This window comes from Heterodontus francisci, chromosome 27 (genome assembly GCF_036365525.1).
Source record: "Heterodontus francisci isolate sHetFra1 chromosome 27, sHetFra1.hap1, whole genome shotgun sequence".
NCBI lineage: Eukaryota > Metazoa > Chordata > Chondrichthyes > Heterodontiformes > Heterodontidae > Heterodontus > Heterodontus francisci.
In genome coordinates this window covers 9,828,071-9,849,736 of record NC_090397.1, presented here as the reverse complement: position 1 = coordinate 9,849,736, position 21,666 = coordinate 9,828,071, and the positions used below count along the sequence as shown (strand labels likewise).

The window sequence follows — 21,666 nt, the reverse complement described above, 5'->3', positions numbered from 1 at the left end:
TTCCTGCCAAAATGGACAGGCCGGCTCTCTGTTTCCTGTTAGCTAGCCAATCTTCTGTCCATGCCAATACGTTACCCCCTACATCATGAACTTTTATTTTCCACAATAACCTTTGATGTGGCATCTTATAAAATATCTTCTGGAAATCAAACTACAGTACATCCACCCGTTCCCCTTTATCCACAGCACATGTAACTCCCTCAAAGAACTCCAATAAATTGGTTAAACATGATTTCCCTTTCACAAAACCATGTTGACTCTGCCTGATTACCTTGAATTTTTCTAAGTGCCCTGCTATAATGTCTTTAATAATAGTTTCGATCATTTTCCCCAAGACAGATATTAAGCTAACTAGCCTGTAATTTCTGGCTTTCTGTCTGCCTCCCTTTTTGAATAAAGGAGTTACATTCGCTATTTTCCAATCTAATGGAACCTTCCCCAAATCTAGGGAATTTTAGAAAATCAAAACCAACGCATCAACTATCTCATCAGCTACTTCTTTTAAGACCCTAGGATGAAGTCCATCAGGACGGTGACTTGTCAGCCCGCAGCTCCAACAATTTGCTCAGTATCACTTCCCTGGTGTAATCTTCTCCAGTTTCTTCCTCCCTTCCATTTCCTGATTAACAGCTATTTCTGGGATATTCCTTGTATCCTCTATAGTGAAGACCGATGCAAAATACCTGTTCAATTCATCTGCCATCTCCTTATTTTCCCTTATTAATTCCCCAGACTCACTTTCTATAGAAAGAACACTCAATTTGTTAACTCTTTTCTTTTAAAAATATCTATAGACACTCTTACTACCTGTCTTTATATTTCTCGCCAGCTTTCTCTTGTACTCTCATTTATTGCTCCTTATTAATCTTTTAGTCGTTGTTTGCTGCTTTTTATATTCTGTCCAATCTTCTGACCTGCCACCCATCTTTGCATAATTATATGCTTTTTCTTTAAGTTTGATACTGTCGTTAACTTTTTTAGTTAACCACAGATGGTGGGTCCTCCCCTTGGTGTTTTTCTCTTGTTGGAATGCAAGATATGAAATTGTTGAACTCAACATCAAGTCGAAGGCTGTAAAGCACCTACTCAAAAGAGGGCTGTTCCTTGAGCTTCATTTGAACAGTGTAGGCCAAAGACAGAGATGGGAGTGAGGTGAAGAATGCAAATGAGGAATGACTGGAAGCTTGGGTCATGCTTGCGGACTGAATGGAGGTGTGCGGCCAAGTGATCATCCAATCTGCATTTGGTCTGCCCAATCTAGAGGAGACCACATCAGGAGCAGCAAATGTACTATGCTAAATTGAAAGATTGCTGTTTCACCTGGAAGCAATGTTTGGAGCACTGGACCATGGGAAGGGAGGAGGTGAAAGGGCAGGTGTTGCATCACTTGCACTTGTATGGAAAGACGCTTTGGGAAGGGAAGGCGGTGTTGGGAATGACTGAGGAGTGGACCAGGGTGTCATGAAGGTAACAGCCTCTTTTTGGAATGATGAAAGACGCAGGGAAGATGTTTTTGATGGTGGCATCATGCTTGAGGTGGCATAAATGGCAGAGGTTGATCCATTGAATGTGGAGGCTGGTGGGTTGTAAAGTGAGGATTACTGAAACCCTTTTGTGGTTCTGGAAGTGGGGGGCAGCGATGAGGGCAAAAATGGAGGAAATGGGATTAATAAGGTAAGGGCCCCTTTTAGCCATGGTGGAGGGGAATCCTTGGTTGAGGATAAAGGAAGACATATTGGAAATGCTGGTATACAACATGGCATTGCCAGAACAAAAGTGACAGAGAAGCTGGGAGAATGGAATATAGAGTCTTTACAGGAAATAGGGTGGGAGAAATTGTAGTTAAGGTAGCAGTGGGGAGTCAGTGGGCTTATCATAGATATTAGTTGACACCCTATCCCCCAGAAATGGAGATTGAGAAGTCAAGGAAGGAACAGTGAGAGCCAGAGATGGACTAAGTGAAAGTAAGGGGCGGAAACTGGAAGCAAGGTTGATGAAATTTTCCAATTCAGGCTGAGAGGAGGAAATGTCACCAATAATCACCAATGTATGGGAAAAAGTAGCGAGAAAGGGAACTGGAGAAGGACTGGAACAAATAATGTTCCACATATCCCATAAAAAAGGCAGGCAAAGATTGCTAGGAGAATATGGGGTCCCTTAGCAACACTTTTTATTTGGAGGAAGTAAATGCAGTTTCAAGAGAAGTTGTTCAATGTAAGAACAAGTTCTGCCAGGCAGAGGAGGGTGGTGGTGAATGGAGACTAGTTGGGCCTCTATTCAAGAAAGAAGCAGAGGGCCCCAAGGCCATCCTGGGTAGGGGATGGAAGTGTAGAGGGACTGGACATCCATAGTGGAAAGGAGACGGTTCGGTCTGGAAACTGTTAAAATGGTGATCGTTAGAAGAGTCATGGATGTAGATGGAAAGAGCCTGTACAATGGGAGAACAAAATAAGAGTCAAGATAGAAAGGAAATTGGTTCTGTGATGCAATTTTAGGGTGAAATGATGGGTCCACCAGGGCAGGCCTCTTTGTGGATCTTGAGAAGGAGGTAGAAGCAGGCTGTGGGAACTGAGGCTGGAGGCTATGGAGGGAAAATCACCAGAGATGAGGAGGTCAGTGACAGTCTGGGAAATGATGGTTTGATGCTCAGTGGTGGGGTCACGATCCGGGGGAGGCAGGAGGAGATGTCAGCAAGTTGGCATTCAGAACACAAGGTAATTGCTGGTTTGCCAAAAAAGAGCACTCACCCGTCAGCAGGTATAATGCCAATATTAAGGTCGGACCCGAGAGAATGCAGTGATGCAAATTCAGAGGGAAGTTTGGTGGAGTGAGTGGATTAGGAAAATTGAGACTGCCAATGTTACACCGGCAGCTCCCAGTGGAAAGATCTAGAGAAGGTAACAGGTTAGAGGGCAGGGTCTGGGTGGAAGAAGAATTCTGAAGGAAGGAGAAAGGGTCCACTATCGGAGGGGAAGATTCCTGGCCTAAGAAGTGAAGGCAGCATGCTGAGCTTGAAATTCATTCATTTGGGAGCGTATGGGGATGAAGCTGAGCCGGTTACAGACTATCCCTCTTATTCTTTCCTCCTCACTGCCTGACCTGTTGAGCATTGCATTTTCTGTTTTTATTCCAGAATGCACAAGTCTGCAATCCCCGGGCAATTATCATCGAAATGGCCTAACCCACTGGTCTTCATACCAGTAAGAAAATTATCAAATTCTACAGGATCAACGAATTTATTCTGTAATATCGAGTGCTTTAAACAGAAAGTGTGCCTGCAACACTTACTTTCACCTTTAAACTTCATTGCTTCAATAAATTCTGTCAGGTACACAGAATGGTTAAATCGTCACTGGTTAATGAGAATGAGTACTCAATGCTTTCATACAATATCCCTCTGTTTGCTATTTTAGCAGAAATCTCAGCCTTAGCCATATAGAGTCATACAGCCCAGAAACAGGCCCTTTGGCCCATCATGTCCCAAATGGTTATCAAGCACCTATCTATTCTAATCCCATTTTCCAGCACTTGGCCCGTAACCTTGTATGCTATGGCATTTCAAGTGCTCATCTAAATATTTCTTAAATGTTGTGAGGGTTCCTGCCTCTATCACCCCTTCAGGCAGTGTGTTCCAGATTCCAACCAGCCTCTGGGTGAAAATTTTTTTCTTCAAATTCTCTCTAAACCTCCTGCCCCTTACCTTAAATCTATGCCCCCTGGTTATTGACACTTCCGCTAAGGGAAAAAGTTTCTTCCTATCTATGCCCCTCATAATTTTGTATGCCTCAATCATGCCCCCCTCAGCCTTCTCTGTTCCTAGGGAAACAACCCCAGCCCCTATTTTCATAGCTGAAATGCTCCAGTCCAGGCAACATCCTGGTGAATCTCCTCTGCACCCCCTCCAGTACAATCACATCCTTCCTTTAGTGTGGCGACCAGAACTGTACACAGTACTCCAGTTGTGGCCTAAACTAGCATTTTATACAGCTCTATCATAACCTCCCTGCTCTTATATTCTATGCCTCAGCTAATAAAGGCAAGTATCCCATATGCCGTCCTAACCACCTTATTTACCTGTGGTGCTGCCTGCAGTGATCTATGGACAAGTACACCAAGGTCCCTCTGTACTTCGTAGGGTCCTACCATCCATTGTATATTCCCTTGCCTTGTTAGTCCTCCCAAAATGCATCACCTCACACTTCTCAGGATTAAATTCCATTTGCCACTGCTCCGCCCATCTTACCAGCCCATCTATATCGTCCCACCAATTTCCGTGTCATCTGCGAACTTACTGATCATACCTCCAATATTCACATCTAACTCATTAATGTTCACTACAAACAGCAAGGGTCCCAGCACCGATTCCTGCAGTACACACTGGTCACAGGCTTCCAATCACAAAAACAACCCTCGACCATCACTCTCTGCCTCCTGCCACTAAGCCAACTTTGGATCCAATTTGCCAAATTGCCCTGGATCCCATGGGCTCTTAGCTTCTTGACCAATCTTCCATGTGGGCCCTTATCAAAAGTCTTAATGAAGTCCATGTAGACTACATCAACTGCTTTACCCTCATCTACACATCTAGTCACCACCTGGAAAATTTCAATCAAGTTTGAGAAACACGATCTCCCCCCTGACAAAGCCATGCTATCCTCAATGAATCCCTGCCTCTCCAAGTGGAGATTAATCCTGTCCCTCAGAATTTTTTCCAATAGTTTCCCTACCACTGATGTTCGACTCACTGGCCTGTAATTACCTGGTTTATCCCTGTTACCCTACTTGAACAATCTTCTAGCAATTGCATAAATAGCAAACGGAAGAATGCCACATGAATGCATTAACTGCTTGTCAAGATTGGCAGCACTAATTTCTACTTTTATGGAAAGGTATGGGTCTTATTGAATTGCAACCCAATTTGGCCATTAAACAGTTACTCAAGCATTACAAAAAAGTTGTTTTTGTTGTGGCTTATTTTGCATAACTTTTAGGTTAGCATGCGGTATGTCATTTCCTGATCTGAACAATTCAAATGTTGTTTTACACTAAATAGTTACTGTGAGAGAAACTTTGTTTTTAATCTTTCTACACGTACATGCAATCCTATCAGCTATAAATTTACAACTGGAGAGAATCTAGACAGTCAACGAATCAGTTAAATTCCTGGGCAGGCAGTTAAGCCTCTGTTTAACCATCTCACCTGAAAACTGGCACCTTTGACAACAGCACTCCCCAAGTTCTGAAGTGTCATTCCAGATTTTTTGCTCAAGTCTGCATTGGGGCTTGAGCCCACAATCTTCCAACAGAGTACTAGCAACTGAGACAAGCTGAAATATTGAAATAGGCAGGAGCTAGGACTTTTCTGAGCCTAGAACATCTAAACATCAGCTTTGTGCACTCACATGTCCAACAAAAGGATGGAATTGGCAATAGCTTATTGGGCCGGATTAAATGAGCTCTAAAAGCTAAATCACAGACATGTCAGTTTTAAATAGAACATCCCATTAACCATCAGAATGCCCAAAATTTGGTTTTACATGTATGGTATATGATCTAGGCCAACAATCAAGTGCATTACTGAGGACGTGCTGTATGGTGAAGAAGTACAGACTTTCAGATGTAATGTTAAGCCAAAATTCTGACTGCCAACTCTGCTAGTTCAAGTGGATATTAAAGATTCCATGACACTATTTGAAGAACAGGGATTTCTCCCACTGCATTTTCCAATGTCAATTTCAACTAAAACAGACTAACCTTCCATCTGATGGCTGTTTTCAGGCTACTGTGGATTCAGAATGGCTGCCGTGTTTACCTCCATATCATTCAATTCATGATGTATTTCGATGCAAAAGGGAATACACAGCAACAAATATTATGGTAGAGAAATACCCTTAGCAAAGGAATGAGGACAAGTAGACAAATAAAAAATGATGCCCTATTCAAGAGAAGATGAAGAAATAGTGGGCTGTTTACCAAGAGGATATTCTCAAAAAATCATGGTAAATAAGTGAGAAGGTAGATAATTGCAGTATAACTAATGAAGCTAGTAAAACCTATCTGATTGTTTCCAAGCACTGTCATCCATAGGCAGGGTGGAATGAATTTGAACATTCTGTCCACTAAAAATCTTTGGCAGGTTGGCCAAGCATATTGAACACCCTCCTGCAGTACAGACTGGGAGGATGCAGGAATAGGCAATACTGGATTTATTTATGATTAATGTGATTGAATCAGATATTAGGTTTGAGAGGAAGGTAGTGTCACAAACCATGGCTTAAATTTAAGTTAGGTAAACATAGAAATGATGAGAAATAAATGGACCACTGCAAACTATCTTTTCTCAGTGCTTTTTTTAAAAGCACAAATACACTCATCTTTAAAAAAAACCAACATTTACATGTAACATCTCTAAATGCTTTTGTGGAAAAGTGCTCAAAAAATGTTTAAACATGAATTATATTGCTATGGAAATACACTGAGTGGTGGTCAGTGGCTTCCCAGCGAGGGTGAAAATTCTGAGGGACAATGGCCTCAAGCTGCACCTGCTAGCAACCAGATCAGAACACAAGTACTTCAGGTCTGCACCAGTTAGCATGTAGCTCAAGCTCACTGGGATAACTATTTGAAAGGGCATAAATTTACTCATTTTGGCAAGCTGTATAATGGCTAGAAAGATAATGAGATGAGAGTAAAGAAACCAAAAGCAAAAACACAGTGCAGGCTTCATAGAAAGAGAAAGGTGATTTAATATCGTGGGAGAGGAAGAGGAGATGAAACATCTTGAATATGATTATAACCAGAAATCCTATTATGGACCTTGCTATTTCTGACTTAAATCAAGAAAGCTGTTCCTTCACACACGTTATCAATGGAACAGACTGTTTTCTAATCTGTGTAAATTCACAATATACCAACAACTTGGGAGAAAAAAATCCTTATACTTATTTTACTTGGACCCTCACAGTCCAACAAAAATATTGCTTTGAAATTCAATAGATCTTAGATCTAATTGTACTCATCCCTGCCAGGGTGGGTACTAGGAGGTACGAAAACTAGGCTAAAAAAAAACAGGAATAGAATATGAAGTGTGAACACAACAAACACTATCGCTGATAACAGTGCCGATTTGCTATCAAATATCATGTTGGTCTCAAGGAAGCACTGAAATTCACCAGCAACAATGATAACTTTGATCAGTCTGAACAATGCTAATTACACAATCAATATGAAACAGCATCAGAATTGATGAAATTAGCACTTTTGCATAAACCTTAGCTTTCAATGGCACACAAGGAACTCCAGTGAAATCAAAAAAGGACAAAAAACAGGCCATGTAGAAAGAAAATTCCATGAAAACAGAATAGGTGAAAAAGAAACAGGAAATGTGCACAATTTTAAGCAGCACCTACTTCAAGATTACTCTCATGATGTTGGTACCAGGATGAATAATATTTGGCACTGGACTTACAATTGTCAAGAATATGCAACTTGGGTCTAAAAACAGGTTTGAAGATATTTAGATACTATTCCAATGCTCACTTAGCCGGCCTTCCACCTTGCACCCTCTGTAAACTGGAGTTCATCCAAAACTCTGCTACCCATATCCTAACTCGCAGCAAGTTCCGTTCACCCATCACCTACCTGTGCTCCTTGACTTACATAGGCTTCCAGTCCAGCAACACTGATTTAAAAATTCTCAGCCTTGTTTTCAATTGCTGAGAAGTACAGAAACAATAGGGAAGTAATAGTAGGGGATTTCAACTACCCTAATGTTAGCTGGGATAAAGTCAGTGAAAGAAAGGTATAGAGGGTACAGAATTCTTAAAATGCATTCAGCAGAACTTTTTGCCAATACATAGCAAACCCAACAAGCGAAGGGGCAGATCTGGATTTCTTTTTCGGAAATGAAGCTGGAAGGGGTTTCAGTGGGAAGGCATTTTGGTAATAGTGATAATTTAATTAGATTTAGAGTGGTTATGGAAAAGGACAAAGATAGATCAAAGAATAAAAGATTTAAATGGCAAATAGGCCAATTTTACTAAGCAGAGATGTAAGTTGGCAAAAGTGGACTGGAAACAGCTACTTGAAGGTAAATCAAGTGACAGAGCAGTGGCAGGGATTTAAGGAAGAGATTTATAGGGTTCAGAACATGTGTTCCCAGAAAGAAACAAAAAGGGTGGGACTCCCAAATCTCGACCTCCCGGTATGCCAAAGAGCATACAGAATAGGAAAAGGCAAAAATAAAAGAAAGCTTATGTCAGATGCCAAAAGCTCAATACTGCAGCAAGCCTAGAGAAGCACAGAAAATGTAGTGGTGAAATTAAAAAGGAAATTAGGAAAGCAGAGAGAGGACATGAAAAAATATTGACAAGTAAAACCAAAGAAAACACAAAGATCTTTCAAAAATACATAAATAGCAAGAGGATAACTAAGGAAAGAATCCCACTGATTAGAGACTGAAGAGGCAATGTGTACATGGAGGCACAAGATATGGGCATGATTCTTAATGAATACTTTGGATCTGTCCTCACAAGGCTGATGCAGACATTGTAGTTAAAGAGGATTGCGACATATTGGTTGGTATAATCATGGTGAGAGAGGAAGTAATGCGAGATTTAGCACTTTTGAAAGCGTATAAATCACGAGGACCAAATGAAATGTATCCCAGGCTGCTAAGAGAAGTAAGGGAGGAAATAACGGAAGCTCTGAACCCACTCTGATCACAGGCATGGCGGCAGAGGGCTGAAGGACTGCTAACATTGTACCATTATTTAAAAAGGGAGGAAGGGATAAATCAAGTAACTAAAGGATAAACAGCCTAACCTCGATGACAGCAAAATTATTGGAAAAAAATTCCAAGGGACAGTATGAATCGCCATTTAGAAAGGCACCTACTAATCAAGGACAGTCAGCATGGATTTGTAAAGCAAAGGTTGTGAATGGCTGACTAACTTGATTGAATTTTTTTTGAGAAGGTTACAAGACAGGGCGATGAGGGTTGCACATTTGATGCAGTCTACATGGATTTTAGCAAGGCTTTTGACAAAGCTCCACACGTCAGACTGGTGTAAAAAGCAAGAGCCCATGGGATACAAGCCCAAGAGGCATGTTAGAACCAAAACTGCCTCCATGGCAGGAAGCAAAGGGTAATGGTCGATGGGTGTTTGGTGACTGGAAAGCTGTTTCCACTGGGGTACGGCAGAGCTCAGTGCTAGGTCCCTTGCTTTTCCTGCTATGTATCAATGATTTAGGCTTAAATGTAGGGGGCATGATGAAGATGTTTCCCAGATGATACAAAAATTGATTGTGTGATTGATAGTCAGGATGTAAGCTGTAGACTGCAGGAGGATATCAAGTCAGGTGGGCAGAAAAATGGCAAATGGAATTCAATCGAGAGAAGTGTGATGTAATGCATATGGGGGGGGGGGGGGGCAAACAAGGCAAGGGAATACACAATAAATGATAGGATACTGAGAAGTGTAGAGGAACAGAGGACCCTTGGAGTGCATGTCCACAAAAAAAGTAAAATGTCCTGAAGGTAGCAGTAGATAAGGTGATTAAGGAGGCAAAAGGGATACTTTCCTTTATTAGTTGAGACACAGAATACAAGAGCATCGAGGTTATCTTACAGCTGGAATAGGCCACAGCGAGAGCACTGCATATAGTTCTGGTCGCCACATTATAAGGAAGGATGTGATCTCACTAGAGAGGGTACAAAGATGTTGCCAGGAATGGAGAACTTTGGCTATGAGGAAACATTGGAAAGGCTGGGGTTATTTTCTTCAGAACAGAAGAGGCGGAGGGGAGAATTAATTGACGTGCGTAAAATTATGAGGTGCCTAGATAGAGTGAATAGGGAAGGACCTATATCCCTTAGCAGAAAGGTCAATAGCCAGGGGGTATAGATTTAAAGTAATTGGCAGAAGGATTAGAGTGGAGTTGAGGAGAAATTACTTTCACTCAGAGGGTGGTGGGAGTCTGGAGCTCACTGCCTGAAATGGTGATAGAGGCAGAAACCCTCATCACATTTAAAAAAATACTTGGAAATGCAACTGAAGTGCTGTAACCTACAGGGCTAACGGATCAAAAGGTGGAAAGTGGGTTTAGGCTGGAAAGTTCTTTTTCAGCTGGCACGATGGGCCAAATGGCCTCCTTCTGTGCTATGTATTTTCTATGTCTCTAAATCCCTCCATGGCCTCAGCCCAACCCATCTCTGTAACCTAATCCAGCCCTACAACTAATATTCCCTCTAAAGTCCCTCCACTGTGCACAGCCTGTTTGCTGCACTGTGCCATCCCTTTAAGAATGCTGCATATGCAAGTATCTTCAAGGAACCGCAGCTTGTGCACAGCCTGTTAGTCCCCTGCATAGCACACTCCTGATTGCTGCGCACTTGCGCAGCTTAGAGGGAACACTGCCTCCAACCCTCTGTGATATCTGTGCTCCTCCAAATTTGATCTCTTGTGCATCCCTGATTTTCATTGCTCCACCGTTGGCAGCTAGCTGTGCCTTCATCTGGCTAGGCCCCAAGCTCTGGAACTGTTGGTTTGAGCACACTGCAGTTCAGTGACTCGAGATCATGAAGGAATGTAACAACTGGATTCACAAAATTCTTCGCTTAAGGACTGTGCCAATTCAATGAGTCAGTGTCCTGCACAATACAAAACAGCAGTATTTGGGATGAAATAAACTGACAACTCTAGCTACAACACCAAGTAAAGGATTTTTAAGACAAGCAAAACTCCCCTGTCCTCTCTTCACATTCCCAGGAGACCATTCCCTCCAAAACACCCTGGTCCATTCCTCTTATCGCCCCCAACTCCCCCTCCCACAGCAAACATAGGAAATGTAACACCTGCCCTTTTACCTCCTCCCATCTCACCGTCCAAAGTCCAATACTCCTTCCAGGTGAAACAGAGATTTACATGTATTTCTTTCAATTTAGTAAACCATATTATGGCTCACAATGCAGTCGTGTTGCCTCTACACTGGAAGACTAAAGACAGATTGGGCGGCTGCTTTGCAGAACACTTCCATTCTTCCGTTCAGTTTGTAATGCTAGATCAATTATTAAATTTAAAACTGAGATTTATAGATTTTTGTTAGATAAAGGTATCAAAGGATATAGAGCAAAAGCATTAGATCAGCCATGATCTCACTGAATGGCAGAACAGGCTCGAGGGGCTAAATAGCCGACTCCTTTTCCTAAGCGTGACCCCAAGTTTCCAGTTGCCTGTCATTTAATTCTCTGCTCCACTCCCCCTCTGACCTTGGCCCCCTACACTGTTCGAGTGAAGCTCAATGTAAGCTTGAGGAACAGCATCTCTGCTTTCAATTAGGCACTTTGCAGTCTTCCAGATTCAACATCGAGTTCAACAGTTTTTGATCATAACATCTGCCTCCATTTTATTTTGTGTTTTTTTGGCTTTGTTTTTGGTTGGCAGCTGTTGGTAATGGTTCTGCTTTTCCATTCACACCTGCTCTAGAGGCATCTTTTGTTCATTGACTGGTCTTATTACCACCCCACTTTTGCCTTGCACCATCATCCCTTTTGTTATTTAACCTCTCCTATCATCCACCCTATCACAGACCTTCCCTTTTGTTCTATTGTCCCCTCCCCCTTTCCCTGCCCCAGTACTTGCTTAAACCAGTCACATCTTTAACTTTTCCCAGTTCTGATGAAAGGTCACCAACTTGAAATGTTAACTCTGTTTCTCTCTCCCTATATGCTGTCAGACCTACTGAGTATTTCCTGCATTTTTTGCTTTTATTTCAGATTTCTAGCATCTGCAGTATTTTGCTTTCGTACAGATCACCCAGCCTAACCAAAATTCCTTAATTACCATCTAGAAAGTAATTTTTAAGGATGTGAAGGTATAGTAATGTACAACAGGAAACCTCTAAGGAAATGTCAATACAATGCCAACTTTAGGCCGTGTTTGTACAGAATTACTCCACTTAACGTACAGCTAGAAGTTTGAATTCCACAGCGCTGCAGCAGTTAAGATTCAAGAATTATCAGTAAAACATTAACTTGCACCTGCACGTCCTTTCACATTTAGACCAGCATTTTTTAAAAAGTCATAATCAAGGACACTGGAACCTCAAGACCCAGTTATGCAGCACACTTAACTAAATTTTGCATCAAGAGGCAGCACTATCCAGGGCCAAGAACCAAATTTTCATTTTAGCAGGTACTTGGTAACTTGATGCTTGCAAAGGGATGGGGAAGGAGAAAGAAGGAGATACACTAAGACTCTATTAGATAATAAATTTCACACCATCAGCACACTCACTGTATAAAAAGCTTAATAGCACATACTTACAGGCTTATCAAATGCTCATTCTTGTGTGCCAACTAGTCCCTCTTATTGAGGTTATGCAGTATGGTTCTACTTGTAAGATTGACTGTGACTTGCTTATGATGTGTTTTTGAGTTATTTGTGGTCTTCACTTTCAGAAATTTAAATGAGCCCCTTGGCTTTGAGCAACCAGATCCAAAGATTAGGCTTAAAATAAGGTTTATAGGATCCTCAGGGACAGTTTATATTCATTTGGCAGTATCAAAAATATATCCAGCAAACAAAGGTACAGTATACATTGCCAATCACAATTACAAAGCACTGAATGCGAACTAAACAGGAACTCCCACGTTTTTCAGGCTTTACATACCTTAGCCAATATTTCTCCTCTTTATGCAATCAATTATCAGAATTACTGCCCAATATGTACTTGCATCAAAAGTAGCACATTTCACAAGAGTACAACTAATTTAATGAAACATGAATTGTTGGAATATCCTGGCCAATATTTAGCCCTTGACCAACATCACAAACAGATGATCAGGTCATTATCACATTACTGTTTGTGGGAACTTGCTGTAAACAAATTAGCTGCCATGCTTTCTACTTTACAGCAGGAACTACACTTCAAAAGTACTTCATTGGCTGTAAAACGCTTTGTGGCGTTCGGAGGTTTTATAAGGTGTTCTATAAATGCAAGTCTTTCTTTTACCTTTCCTGTGCTGTGCCCCCATTTACAGGACCTTTTTCTTCATACAAGTACATTGTAAAGTGTCAATTTTAAGCCAATGAAGAGGTTTTGTTCCTCGCCTCTCCTCAGCCTAACAGAATATCCTAAAAAAAATGCAAGTCTGAGATATTCAGCAAATGTTTTCAATAATTAAATTAAATACTTCAGGAAGCTATACTATTTGCAGAGATCTTTTCGGTCAGCCAGGTATCAGACACGTGGGAACTCATCAAGTAGCAGGAGCATTAGATTTCAATTTTCAAAAATCATTTGCTAATGTACTACATTGCAGACTTCTTAAAGATTAAAGACCATATTAAATTTAATATGGCATCATGAACAGAGTAACCCAAGGATAAAAAGCAGGTAAAATAATGTTTCTCGGATTAGCAAGATGTAACCATCAACATCTCAGGATCTGGACCTAAGCACTGACGAATTAATACCAAAGTTTGTTGACAATGTCAAACTACAATGAAGCATTCCTGAGACTAATAATCTAAGATCGGTAATAATCTGACTATGGGAGTGGGCTGACTATTTGATAAATGCAGCCCCTTTTGGAAAAAATAATAACCTAAAAAGTATTAAATTCTTAATGGAATGAAGGGTCAGAAAGCTAGGGGTACAGATCACTAGATGCTTAAAGCCAGGAAAACATAAAAAGTTACAAAAAGGGCAAATGAGATTTTGAATACAAAAACAGGGAGGTAATGATGAACTGTATAAGCCACTGGTTAGGAAGCAAATGAACTACTGTGTGCAGGTTTAAGCATTTGATTCTAGAAAAGGATAGAGCCATGGAATAGGCATAATGAAGAATTACTAGAATTTTACAGTATGATGAGAGTCTTGAAAATATGAACTGCATTCACAAGAGAAGGTTAAAGATTGAACAGAAGTGCTCAGAGTGACAGTCATGGTGGATTATCGTTAAAGTCAATAAAGTAGTAATAATAGAGGTAGTTATTAGAATTTGAACGCAACACTGCAAGTCACTATTGAAGCCAAGTGAGTCATGAGATTTCACAGGAGATCATATCAATGCTTTGATTGACGAGAATAAAGAAAAAGCAGAAAAACAGGATAAGAGCGCTCTGATGTGGACAGTGAATTCCATATGCTAATGTTTTGGTCAATCCTGCATGTTATCACTATCCACTTGCAGATTTTATCCTCAGAATTAGTTATTATGCTTCCTAGTTTCATATCGTCTGCAAATTTGGACTCTGCTTTCTTCAGTCCTAGATTTAAATCATTGATGTACGCAGTGAACAGAGGGGGACCCAGAACAGAGCCCGATGGGCCCCACTACCCACTTCCAACCACACTGAGGAACTACCTCTAATTCCTACTGTCCCTTCCCCCTTTGAACCAGTTTCTCGTCCAATTTAGAATCAGAGTCATTTACGGCACAGAAGGAGGCCATTCGACCCATTGAGTCCATGCCAGCTCTCCATGGAGCTATGCTGCTCGCTCAGCATCTTCCTCTGGCTCCAATGCTATTCCCCCTGGAGCGCCAGGTTGTGCAATGTGCAGCAGGTGACAATGATGTGAGATACCCCTGAGGGTGTGTATTACAGGGCTGCCCTTGCTACCCTCCCACTAATTTCATACCCATTAATCTTGCCAAAAATTCTTCTCTCGTACATTATCAAAAGCTTTCTAACTAGTTAAAATGACTGACCTATAATTAACTCAGGTTAGCAATCTCCCTTTCAGAAAGTGGGTATTACACGGTCCATTGCCCAGTCCTCCAATATACATCCACTCCCAAATGGACTCAAATACAATTTCTAAGACCCTGCTATTTCTTTTCCTATTTCCCTCAGGATTCATGGATTCATCCATTAGGGTCTGGTCCTTTGTCCTCCTTTAGCTCAACTAACTTTTCTAAGACTTTCCTTTATTATACCTCTCATCTCTCTTAGATAATTTAGACAATTTCACCACCCCCCCACCACCACCCTGCATCCTCTTCTTCTGTAACAGTGAAATGGATTACTTGTTACGTATTGTAGTCATTTTCTGCTTAACGCCCAGTAATTCGTGATCCTCTCCAGGTCCCACATCACATTTAACTATTCTTTGTTCAGCAAGTCTCCCATCTATCCTTGTATGGATCTCAGAGCTGAAGTACACGTCTCCAATAAAATTCAAGTTTTAACCATGTACTCCCAGTCTCCAGCTTCATGAGGTTTGTATGAGATACTAATATGAAGGTCTCTCAGATTCCATGCAGACAGATCTCAAATCACTGTCAATTTATTCAATGCATCAAATTCTCAGGTCTCTGGAACCTTGCACCCCTTCCCCACTCCGAGGATACAAGTTTAAAAAAAAAAGTCAAGGATTACCAGGACCATGGGCAGTTTCTTGGAGTACCTGCAGTGTGTAGGAGATGGGTTTCTGGAACAGTATGCTGAAGAACCAACTCGGGATCAGGCAGTTTTAGATTTAGTATTATGTAATGAGAAAGGGCTAATTAATAACCTTGCTGTAAAGGAGCCATTAGGAAATAGTGACCACAATGATAAAAATTTTACATCAAGTTTGAAAGAGATATAGTTCATTCTGAAACTAGGGTCTTAAATCTGAACAAAGGAAACTATAATGGTAAGAGGGGCAAGTTATTTATGGCGGATTGGGAAGATACATTAAAAGATTTTACAGTAGACAGGCAATGACTAGTATTTAAAAGTAGTATTACACGGTTTACAACACATATACATTCCTCTAAGACACAAAAACCCAACAGGAAAGGTGAATCAACCATGGCAAACAAAAGAAGTTAAAGATTGCATTAGGTCAAAGGAAGTGGCTTTTAAGGTCGCCAGAAAAAGTGGTAAGCTCGAGGATTGGGAGCAATTCAGAGTCCAATAGAGGAGGACCAAGAAACTGATAAAGGGAAAAGAGATTATGAATGCAAGCGCGGACTGTAAAAGCTTCTTTGGGTACGTGAAAAGGAAACGATTAGCAAGGACGAATATGGGTCCATTGCAAGCGGAACAAGAGAGTTTGTGGTGGAGAATAAGGAAATGGCAGAGAGACTAAACAATTACTTTGTTTCTGTCTTCATGGAGGATGACACAGAAACTCTCCCAGCAATACTGGGGAACCAAGGGACTTGTGAAAATGAGGAACTGAAAGTAATTAGTATCAATGAAGAGGTAGTACTTGAAAAATTAATTGGATTGAAAGTTTATAAATTGCCTGGACCAGATGAGCGACATCCCAGAGTACTGATGAAGGTGGCTATAGAGATAGTGGATGCATTGGTGGATATCTTTCAAAATTCTATAGATTCTGGAAGGGTTCTGGCAGACTGGAAAGTAGCAAATGTAACCCCATTATTTAAGATGGGAGTGAGAGAGAAAACGGAAAACTACAGACCTGTTAGATTGACGTCAGTAGTAGGGGAAATGTCAGAATCTATCATAAAAGATGAGCTAACTGGACACTTGGAAAATAAAGATATGATTGGGCAGAGTCAACATGGATTTGTGAAAGGGAAATCACATTTGACAAACCTGTTGGAGTTTTTTTTGAGGATGTTACTTGTAGCATAAAGGACATAAAGCACAATGGATGTGTATTTGGATTTTCAGAAGGTTTTTGATAAAGTCCATCACAGGTTAGTAAACAAAATTAGAGCACAAGGAATTGGTTAACAGAGAGAAAGCAGGCAGAAGGAATAAATGATGTTCAAAGAGACCTGGGTGTCCTTGCTCATGAGTCACTAAAAGCTAGTATGCAGCAAGCAATTAAGGCGGCAAATCATATGTTGACCTTCAAGGCAAGATAATTGGAGTAAAGACGTATTGCTACAATTGTATGAAACCTTGGTGAGACCACACCTAGAGTATTGTGTACAGTTTTGGTCGCCTTATCTGAGGAGGGACAGACTTGCCATAGAGGGAGTGAAACGGAGGTTCACCCGACTAATCCCTGGGATGGCAGGATTGTTTTATGAGGAGAGATTGCAGAAACTGTATTCTCTAGAGTTTCGAAGAACGAGAGGTGATCTCATTGAAACCTATAATTCTTACAAGGCGTAACAGGGTAAATGTGAATCGGATGTTTCCTCTGGCTGGTGAGTCTAGAAGCAGGGGACACAATGTCAAAATAAGGGTCAGGCCATTTAAGACTGAGATGAGGAGGAATTTCTTCACTCAGAGGGTGGTGAATCTGTGGAATCCTCTACCCCAGAGGGCTGCGGAAGCTCAATCGTTGAGCATGTTCAAGACCGAAATTGATAATTTCTGGATACTAATGACATCAAGGGATATGGGGATAGTGGGGAAAAATGGCATAGAGATAGATGATCAGCCATGGTCTGTTTGAATGACGCAGCAGGTTTGACGTGCCGGGTGGCCTACTCCTGCTCGTGTTTCCTATGATTCTCACATTCACCATGGCCTAAAGTAATCTAGAACACAAATGACGACATTGACTGCTTCGGAGTGACAGAGGTCACTACACTCCACTGACTGTAAAGTGATTCCAGGCAGTCATTCCCTAGCAAACATAGACACACAATACAAAAACTCCTTACAAATTAATAATTTGTCTCAAGTTAGAAGAACATATGACAACTGCATGGCACATTGGGACAAGGTGTGCCCATGTTGGGGGGGTAACCCATTAATTATGGATCAGAATAATTTAAAAGCAGTTAATGGGGTTTGGCTCAATCAGGAATATATCATGGGATCTCTTAGCTTTCAACTGAGAATGGGAATATTTCCAACTGGTTTTGGAACGCTCTCAGAGGTACTACTCGGTTTTACAATACTGCTCTACAGAGAACCAAAAAAGTGATAATTATCAAGTAGGAACATGCCTATCTGTGATTGCATTGATGCAGGTGATATTGGGTAAGCTGAGGACACAAATTTAAGATAGCTGGCAAAAGAACCAGTGGGAGATGAGGAGAAGTTCTTTTACACAGCGAGTTATAATCTGTAATAAGCTGCCTTGTGTGGTGGAAACAGTGGAAGAGGGGGAGTGAAAGAAAAAGGTCTTGCGTATTTTTATTTATATACAAGATAAATATATATATATATATATATATATATATATATATATCTTTAATATTATGAAACATCCCAAGGCACTCCACAGGAATATTATAAAACAAAATACAATACCAAACCACATAAGGAGATATGAGGTCAGATGACCAAAAGCTTGGTCAAAGAGTTAGATTTTAAGAAGTGTCTTAAAGTAGAAAAGCGAAACAGACACGGAGAGGAGTGGGGAGAGAATTCCAGAGCTTGGGGCCTAGGCCACTGAAGGCACAGCCACCAATAACGCAGCATAAATTTGGGGGTTCTCAAGAGGCCAGAATTAGATGCGTGCAGATATCTCAGAGGGTTGTGGGCTGGAGGAGATTACAGAGATAGGGAGGGACCCAGCTATGGAGGGATTTGAAAACAAGGATGAAAATTTTAAAAACGAGGTGTTACTCGACCAGGAAACAACGTAGGTCAGCAAGCACAGGGGTGCTAGCTGAGTGGGACCTGTGTGCGGGTTAGAACGCAGGCAGCAACTTGGACGACCTCAAGTTACGGAAGGCAGAATGTGGGACATCAGCCAGAGTGCAGTGAAATAGTCAAGTCTAGAGGTAACAAAGGCATGAATGAGGATTTCAGCCTATGAGTTGAGGTAGGGACGAAGTCAGGCATTGTTGTAGAGATGGAAATAGGTAGTCTTAGTGATGCCATGAATGTGGTCCAAAGCTCTTTACAGAAAATAAAGTATTTTTCAAGTAATCACTGTTAAAATGAAGGAAACACAGCAGCCAACTTGCACACAACAGGTTCTCATAAACAAGAAAGCAGTAACCACCAATCTGTTTTAGTGACGGTGGTTGAGAAATGAATATTGGCCAGAACACTGGAGATAACTCCCCTGCTCATCTTTGAAATGGTGCCATGGGATCTTTTACACCCAACTGAGAGGGCAGACTGTGCCTCGGATTATCATCTTAAAGACGGCACCTCCGGCAGTTCAGCACTCCCTCAGTACTAGATTATGTGTTCAAGTCTCTGGAGTGGGGCTTGAATCCACAACTTTCAGTGGCTCAGAGGCGAGAGCAGCATCCACTGAGTCAATATAATAAAAGCAAAATACTGCAGATGCTGGAAATCTGAAATAAAAACAAGAATTGCTGGAAATACTCAGCAGGTCTGGCAGCATCTGTGGAGAGAGAAGCAGAGTTAACGTTTCAGGTCAGTGACCCTTCATCAGAACGACACTGAGCCAAGGCTGATTCCGGGCACTCACAGAGCCAGCACAAACATGATGGGCCGAACGGCTTCTGTCTGTGCCCGAAGATTGGATCGCATTCCTGCAGAATGAACCCGGGTAAACCCTGGGCAACAGCCAGTGAGTGACAAACCCCGAACAAATGCCGCTGCCACACTGCACCATACACGCGGGACCCCTCTCCGGGGTGGGGGTGGGGGGGGGGGCCGATCCCGGGCCGCCAACCATCCCGCCATCGAGGCGGTCTGTCCGTTGCTCCCGGCTGTTTGACGGACGGGGGCCGGGGCTTGTTGCTCACGGTGTAGCAGCAGTAAATAGCCCGGCTTGTTTCTTACCCGCACGGCCTCGGGCCCGGTTGATCGGTGTACCGGCGACTCCTGGTGCCCGCTACTGCGCTCTCCATCGCCCCGGCCACTCAGAACACTGTTTTCAAACCACCGCCATCTTGCAGCGAACCCACTTTAAGATGCGAGCGCTCCGGCAGCGTTCTACGTCATCACGCAAGCCCCGAACGTCACCGGGCTACGCCACCTGTGGGCCGACGTCACGGGCCGGGCCCGGGGGCAGCTGTCAATCACTGGGTGTCAGGGCTTGTTCTTTGCTAGCCGGTGTGTGGAGGCTAAGCTGCATTCAGTGAGAGCAGTCTGATTTTTGGCTGACATTTGTGGGTTTCTCCAAAGCAAATGCATCATTTCCAAGCCGCCCCGCAGTTTGCTTTTAAACATGTTCATCTGCCCTGGTACGTTTTTAGGCCTTCTTTCTCCTTCATTGAGCCCATAATCTAGACTGAGATGCCACGCCAGTATTGAGGGAGTGCTGCATTGTCTGAAGTGTCCTCCTTCAGATGAGATGTTAAACCAAGTTCCAACCTGCGTGTACACATAAAGGATCTCGTGACATTATTTGAAGAAGGTCCAGGACGTATTCTTGGTGACCTGGCCAAAGTTCCTTCTTCAACCAGCATCATTAGAAATAGAGCAAATGGTCATTCATCTACCTGACAGGGTGCTAGAAGCAGCTTCTATAGTAACTTTCAAAATGGAATTGGATAAATACTTGAACAGGAAAAATTGCAGAGCTCTGGGGAATGAGTGGGGAGTAGGATTACCTGGGTAGCATTTTCAAAAATGTGGGGGTGGTGTGTGTGCGGGGGTATGGTGGAGTGGGCTGGGGAAAGATATGGTGAGGGTGGGAGGACCTGCTCCAGTCATACTCAGTCAGAACTGAGGGCCTTGCGATTAACAACCCTGAAGTTGTAAAATGGAGAGTCACTGAATCAGCAAGAATTGAATGAGCAGGTGAGACTGCGCCTCAGCAACCAGGAGGCTCTCACCATCACTGAACATGGTGCTAATGTAAGATCAAACCAATGGATTAAAACTATAATCGGTGATCTGCTCCCCCTGCGCTATGTGGGAAATCAGGGACGCTTCCAGTGTCCTTGACGACCACGTGTGTAGGAAGTGTATCCAGCTGCAGCTACTGGCTACCCGCATTACGGAGCTGGAGCTGCGAGTGGATTCACTGTGGAGCATCCATGATGCTGAGAACATCGTGGATAGCACGTTTAGTGAGGTGGTCACACCGCAGGTAATGGCTGCACAGGCAGAAAAGAGATGGGTGACCACCAGACGGAGTAGTAGGCGCAGGCAGTTAGTGCAGGAGTCCCCTGTGGCCATCCCCCTCTCAAACAGATATACCGCTTTGGATACTGTTGGGGGGAATGACCTCCCAGGGGAAAGCAGCAACAGCCAAGTTCATGGCACCACGGCTCTGCTGCACAGCAGGGGAGGAAAAGGGTTGGAAGAACTATAGTGATACGGGATTCTATCGTAAGGGGTGCAGATAGGCATTTCTGTGGCCACAAATGAGACTCCAGGATGGTATGTTGCCTCCCTGGTACTAGGGTCAAGGATGTCTCGGAGTGGCTGCAGGACATTCTGAAAGGGGAGGGTGAGCAGGCAGAGGTCGTGGTCCATATTGGTACCAACGACATAGGCAGGAAGGGAGATGAGGTCCTGCAAAGTGAATATAGGGAGGTAGGCAGAAGGTTAAAAAGCAGGACCTCTAGGGTTGTAAATCTCAGGATTACTCCCTGTGCCACGTGCTAGCGAGGGTAGGAATAGGAGGATAAGGCAAATGAATGCGTGGCTGAAGAGCTGGTGTAGGTGGGAGGGCTTCAGCTACTTGGATCATTGGGATCTCTTCTGGTGCAGAGGTGACCTGTACAAGAAGGATGGGTTGCATCTAAACTGGAGGGGGACCAATATTCTTGCGGGGAGGTTTGCTAGTACTACTCGGGAGGGTTTAAACTAGTCTTGCAGGGGGGGTGGGACCCAAAGTAGTAGTCTCTCAAATGAGATA

The 21,666-nt window shown here is 42.6% G+C and overlaps 1 protein-coding gene across 1 annotated transcript in view; it reads right to left on the bottom strand.

The window, feature by feature from the left end:
• usp44 (ubiquitin specific peptidase 44) overlaps positions 1-19,782 on the bottom strand; it is a 73,354-nt gene extending 53,572 nt beyond the window's left edge. Inside the window, exon 1 of the mRNA XM_068058778.1 lies at positions 19,638-19,782. The gene's annotated coding sequence lies outside the window, so the exon portion shown is untranslated. The remainder of the gene's footprint in view (positions 1-19,637) is intronic.
• Between the last annotated feature and the right edge of the window lie 1,884 nt (positions 19,783-21,666).